We start from the raw sequence: 7,011 nt of genomic DNA, 5'->3' as shown, positions 1-7,011 counted from the left end.
TTGATATTTATAATTATATACACGCTAATTTGTTTGTGCATATATATATATATATACGATATATATATATATATATATATATATATATACATATATATATGAATATATATAATATATATATATATATATATATATATATATATATATATATATATATATATGTATATTTAATCAACACTTGGATGAGTGACCGCCAAGAAAAGACAGACCCCGTTGGCACAAACTGAACATCTATGAGGCTATGCGTGAGCCCAGCAACCTCATCCTCAATTTCCCCGTCCTAAGGAAAATCGCCATAATTTTGAGACTTGATATATATAATATATATATATATATATATATTATATATATATATACATATATATATATATATATATATATATATCTTATATATAATATAATATATAGATAGATCGATAGATAGATAGACATACGTATGTATATATTTTTGTGTATATACATTCATACATACATATACATATCCACAATCATTTAGATAGAAATATTGTTTAATATAAAATTCATTCAGCCTTGGAACAAACACCGACGGGGAAGTTACTAGTGATAAGCTATCCGTCACTAAGTGTACTTTTCTGCACCTCCATTCATATTATCTTTCTTCCGTCTTGCTATCCACTCTCTCCTAACAGTTATTTCATAGTGCAGCTGCGAGGTTTTCCTCCTGTTACACCTTCCAACCTTACTACTCTCAATTTCCTTTCCAGCGCCGAATAACCTCATAGGATTGGGAATAGCTTCGTTCCCCAACCATTCGATGGTTCGAGGCCGCTCGGTCACCGATAGCTTTTCACTTATAGATTCCTCTTTGGGGTTTATATTGAGGTTCAGTGAATTCGATATTAAATTACATTTGCAATCTAATGTTCGTGGATATGACAAATGTCTCGGTGTACATGACAAATATTCACACACGTATACACACACACACACACACATATATATATATATATATATATATATATATACATGGGGAAACCTCCATGTATTTCATACGGTAAGCGTGGACACGAAACGGAAGGCAGACCTCCACACCCATTTCATACACAGGCTCTCTCTCTCTCTCTCCCGGCAATCACCTCACATCTCTCTCTCTCTCTCTCTCTCTCTCTCTCTCTCTCTCTCTCTCTCTCTCTATTCTAACAGGTAATGAAAATGAGAGAGTTGCATCATAACATAACGTTTATTTACAATAACTAAGTCGATAACTAAGTAATCCAGTCTCACAGACTAACTTAAAACTACTCATTGTCAAGTCACCCAAAAGGTCACACCTTTCCCTGGGAACTCTGTCCCACAGAAATCCAGAACCATCTGTCAAAGATACAGAACACATTCTGGTAAGTACACACACAAGTTTAAAGACAAAGTTAATAAAATGGAACATCTTACAAGATATCAAACAAGCCACCCCTTTGGCTAAAGTAAAGGTAACACTTACCCATTCCCAACCGGACACTAAACACTATGTCAAAAAACTCCCCCGGCGAATGCCACGGCATCTTTGCCTATGACTCGAAGCCCTCTGTCAAAATCCCTCCCATAGGTTTGGGTATGAACGCTTTTAACAGAAAGAGGCGCACACGCACATACGAACACACAGTTCGCTAGCGCCTCACGGTTCTAGCTGCATCTAGTTTCACAAAGGCACTTTGGGAAGAGTTCATAAACTGTCGTACATTGACTCGACGAACTAAGCATTTTTATCTCACGCCATCCCCTAGAAACTCATTCATCAGCTACCCTCAGGTCGTTACTCTGCCCTGTCCTCCACATTCCACAGGTTACAGAGAATGCACGAACAATATATCATTAATCAAAACCCTATGTCTTACAGATTGCTCGGCCTCGCACCTATATGCTAGCTCCCGCCTAGCAAAATTGCTTATACGATATAAAACATTGGCCGGCTTAAAATAAAATAAGAAAAACCGCACGTCTCTGGCATTATAAAATAAAGTCTTATCACGCTTTAATCTCCCAATAACACAAGACGCATTTTCTCTCATATTTTCTGCATAAGGATTCTTGAATATCCCTCTTCGCTTGTCTGCAAGTAGCTGCACAGACAGCAACAGGCTATAGCAGGCTGTAGCAACTGTAGGAAGACGGAATGCCTCCCTCATCGTAGAAGACTCTCACGGCTTCTTGTAGATCCCCAAAAAACACGCTGTAGAATTCTCTCGATCACCCATCATGGAAATACTTGTAATCACGATGGACAACATGGCAGCAACCTCTCTTCACGGCTGGTGGACGTCTTGCTGGCGTCGGGAACTTTTGGGCGTTAGTATGTCAGTCAGGTCTTTGGTCAATCTAAGAAAATTAACCCAAACATACTACTTCTATCAAACAACGATCTCAAAAAGGTCAGAAATACTAACTGAACGTCTCCCAATTAACTCCCTTAAATATGACTACTAAAATGATAAGTCATTATCACAACTCTCTAAGAAAAAGAAACATCAAGTTCTCCAATTCAATTCTCCAAACTCGCACATCAGCACACACACAACTCAGAAATCACAGCAACTCCACGGAATTCTGCACTCACATTTCGAACTCGAATGTGCTCACAAGAAAAAAAAAAGAAAGAAAAAAAGAAAAGAATCACGTAACACCCAGACCCAAAAATGTTCTCTAGTTCTGACAACCCACAAAATCAGTAAAAATCTCCAACTTTTAACAGCAAAAACCCCTTTACTGCTCAATAATTAATCACAATGAGACTTAATGTCAAACTCCCTTTTACGTAAATAGCAACCCTCGAAAAATTACACCTCCCGGTAAAATCAAATCTCCCGTCCAAAAAAGAAATGTTATTTAAACTCAATCCCCAAATCATATCTCTCATAGGAAAAGGAAGAAAAATAATAAAAAAAAAAAGAATAATCACAAGCAGATTTCCCCAATCACAAAATACATAATACATGTATAATATGCATAACTCCCGCGTTTTCCCAAGAAATGCTCCATGTAAAACCACGGAATTTGCCAGAAAGCAAACTCTCATACATGCGCTTTCGTGAAATGCTATAGCCACATTTCCAGATATTGCAAAAATTCTGATCTGTCACCATCAGAAGAAAAGAATCAGCACACGCTCAGCACACGGCTCATCACATCGCCTGTCAGCAGAAAAATCACCTGCGGACGCATGCTCAAACAACAGCACAAAAATTGTCTAGTAAGACACATAAGTTTGGAAACTCATGATTCTCAAGAAAAAAAGGTCTAACTGTTACATTTCACAGAATTAACTCCAGGATATGACTAATGTGTTCAAAAATTTGTCTCGAAGACTTATTCTCTCAACATGACCTTTCCCAAATTATATTTCTCCAAGAATTAACTCCATGTGGAACAAAACAAGGCTCCAAAAAATATATCTCCAAAAAATGTGCACTCAAGGCATCTAACTCACATACTCACAAATATTGCCCCATAATCTCCAAATATGTGTTTCCATTTGCAACAAAGATGGCTGCAAAATAATTGAACTAAACATAGCTCATACCACATTGGCAAATATCAAAAATGGCCAAAAATATATATCTCCCATATATTATATCTCAAAATATAACTCCAAAATAATATATACCTCCAATTATCTCCCCAAAATAATATATCTCAATTATATCTCAATTATAACTCCAATTCTCCAGAGAATAACTCAATGTTATAGTCAAAAACTATAAAAACTCACTCCATTTAGCATAACTGCTAAAAAAGGGCAAAAACTCGGCAAATAAAACTGTCTAGAAAGTTCTAGAAAAAACCACCACTGTGCCACAAGTCATTATAACAGAATTCCAAATTCACAGTGTCTAAGCAAAGACTTCCCCATATGCACTACGACATAAGTCACTAGAAAACTTAACCAAGTTCCTATCTCTCACAAAGTTGTCACAAATACAACTAATGTATTGTGCAAGAAAACTCACAATTTCTGGAACACAAATATCCAGAGAAAAAATGTAGTGCCATTATGTATGCATTCAAAACGTGCAAAAAATTCTCCCATATATTACTCTATAGCATCAAATAGCTAAAACACGAACACGTTCTCTTAAATGACTCTAAGTCATGAACTGAGATAATATTCACACTAACTGGAGAGAAAAAACAAATTCAAATTCACCCATGGTAAAAAAAAACTTGTGTCAGCGATGGCTAACTTCCAAAAAAGGAGAAAAGAAAAATCAACGGCACCATTAACTATCTCCCGTAACTCACTAGATGTCAAGCAATTATCTGCTGAACTCATCAAAAAAAAAGAAAAAAAAAACTAAATGTGTTGTTAGTTCCTCCCATAATCACAAAAGATTTCACCTCCCTTGACAGCATTAAAATACCCACGTATTAGTATATAAAAAAAAATCAGTATCAGAAATATCATTATCACAAAATCACCAAAAAAAATTGCTATCATCAAAATCATCAGTATCAGTACAAAAAACATCACCAATGTTAATGCTTGTCCATTCTCCAAAAATTCAGCACAAAATTCAGCAAAACTCACACAATTCACCATGATTCAGCCAGATTCATCAAGATTCAGCAAAACTCATCCCCGTGAATCACTGAAATATTCTCCAAAGTTACAAAAACTGAACAAATAATTAACACAAGACTTCTCCCATTAATTCATTGTAATAATTATCCCTGAATAATTATCTGTAATAATTATTGAATAATCTCCCATGAAATATCTCAAATCTCTCGTAAAACAATTCTCCCGTAATGATAATTATACTTAAGCAAACCTCCCGTGACACATCTCAAGTATAATAATTATTAATAATAATAATAATAATAACTCTCCAAAGCAATAAAATAGCATACAACAGTAATGCTGAATCTTATGACATACAATTTCTCCAGCATGCAACACCATGACATAACACCATTGCCACACAACACAGATACAACACCAATCATCGGCATTTCAAAGTAATTTCTCCAACACGATAAAAAAAATAATCTGTGTATCCCCCTTATATTTGTGTCTTTCAAGGCACAAAGAAACATATAACACATCCCGTGCATGTTAACTACTTTTCCCCTCATTTTCGGAAAAGAAAAATCTCTTTTTATTTCCTTTTCTCTTCATCCAAGGGAGAGAAAAAAAAAATCTCTTTTCTAAAAAAAAGACTCTACGGGCATTTCACTTCATCAACTAATCAATCAGCTGATATCTTAGCATCCAATGTCAAGGCCAAATCCATCCCCAACACTAAGAAAAAAAAAGGAAAAGGGGAAGTTCACCCACACTGAGACAAAAAAATTCCTCCCCCCCTGAGAACAACCCCTCAGTCAAGCGGCAGAACACTCCGAGGCATACACAAGTACCCATCTCGCAATACCCTCCCCTGCACTATCTCACGAGTGAGGCTAGTGGTACCCATGCAACTACCCTCCCAAGGGATGCCCGTACACCATCGCAATGCAAGGCGCCTCTCTGCAGAAATATGCTGAGCCCTTAAAATTGTGGCCGCTCTGTGTCTCTAAGCCAAATCTGCTTATATAAGCACAGTTCCCATGCATAGAAAAATACACTCCTATGTTTTAAACAAAGACGAATGCATACGTCTATTATAAACACGTGCAAATAAAGAAAACACGTCACTATGGAGCAAAGACAAGAAAAATTATTGACCTCTTGAACCAATCCCATAACCCTGAAATATTTAAACAAAAACCCACTCCTTTTTGATAAACAATAGTTTAACACTCACCACTCCATAATGGGAGCAAAAGGAACTCGAAATTCTTCGTAAAAACGCGTAAATCTCGTCGGCACAATACAAACGCGACCGGTGAGATGACCACTAGCAACACTCACTTACAAACTAGACTGAGTTGCTTGTCTCACGACTCCCACCCATCTCGGTACGAGCAAATTTGATGACCCTAATAGAAAATCTTTCCTCATCCCCCCATCCCACGGACGGACATTTTCTCTACCCCTTTTATTTCCTAACTGGCCAACCATCTCTACATTGGCGTTCCTAGGCATAGAAAAGCAAGAAAACTTTTTATATCCCCTCTTTAACCGTCTGCCACCACTATTACATGGGAAAACCTCCATGTATTTCATACGGTAAGCGTGGACACGAAACGGAAGGCAGACCTCCACACCCATTTCATACACAGGCTCTCTCTCTCTCTCTCTCCCGGCAATCACCTCACATCTCTCTCTCTCTCTCTCTCTCTCTCTCTCTCTCTCTCTCTCTCTCTCTCTCTCTATTCTAACAGGTAATGAAAATGAGAGAGTTGCATCATAACATAACGTTTATTTACAATAACTAAGTCGATAACTAAGTAATCCAGTCTCACAGACTAACTTAAAACTACTCATTGTCAAGTCACCCAAAAGGTCACACCTTTCCCTGGGAACTCTGTCCCACAGAAATCCAGAACCATCTGTCAAAGATACAGAACACATTCTGGTAAGTACACACACAAGTTTAAAGACAAAGTTAATAAAATGGAACATCTTACAAGATATCAAACAAGCCACCCCTTTGGCTAAAGTAAAGGTAACACTTACCCATTCCCAACCGGACACTAAACACTATGTCAAAAAACTCCCCCGGCGAATGCCACGGCATCTTTGCCTATGACTCGAAGCCCTCTGTCAAATCCCTCCCATAGGTTTGGGGTATGAACGCTTTTAACGAAAGAGGCGCACGCACATACGAACACACAGTTCGCTAGCGCCTCACGGTTCTAGCTGCATCTAGTTTCACAAAGGCACTTTGGGAAGAGTTCATAAACTGTCGTACATTGACTCGACGAACTAAGCATTTTTATCTCACGCCATCCCCTAGAAACTCATTCATCAGCTACCCTCAGGTCGTTACTCTGCCCTGTCCTCCACATTCCACAGGTTACAGAGAATGCACGAACAATATATCATTAATCAAAACCCTATGTCTACATATATATATATTATATATATATATATATATATATATATATATGTTTGTG

At 37.4% G+C, this 7,011-nt stretch overlaps 2 long non-coding RNA genes across 2 annotated transcripts; both read right to left on the bottom strand.

Annotated features, from left to right (window-relative positions):
- Positions 1-1,187: 1,187 nt before the first annotated feature.
- On the bottom strand, positions 1,188-3,187 carry LOC135197602 (uncharacterized). Its single transcript, XR_010310625.1, has 2 exons — positions 1,460-3,187; positions 1,188-1,332 (listed from the first exon to the last, which is right to left on the bottom strand). It is a non-coding gene; the product is annotated as an uncharacterized LOC135197602 (long non-coding RNA).
- A 3,112-nt stretch (positions 3,188-6,299) lies between these two features.
- On the bottom strand, positions 6,300-6,661 carry LOC135197601 (uncharacterized). The gene is made up of 2 exons (XR_010310624.1): positions 6,572-6,661; positions 6,300-6,444 (listed from the first exon to the last, which is right to left on the bottom strand). It is a non-coding gene; the product is annotated as an uncharacterized LOC135197601 (long non-coding RNA).
- Positions 6,662-7,011: the final 350 nt, after the last annotated feature.

The sequence above is a fragment of the Macrobrachium nipponense genome, chromosome 21 (genome assembly GCF_015104395.2).
Source record: "Macrobrachium nipponense isolate FS-2020 chromosome 21, ASM1510439v2, whole genome shotgun sequence".
NCBI classification, from domain to species: domain Eukaryota; kingdom Metazoa; phylum Arthropoda; class Malacostraca; order Decapoda; family Palaemonidae; genus Macrobrachium; species Macrobrachium nipponense.
This window is presented reverse-complemented; position numbering and strand designations above follow the sequence as displayed.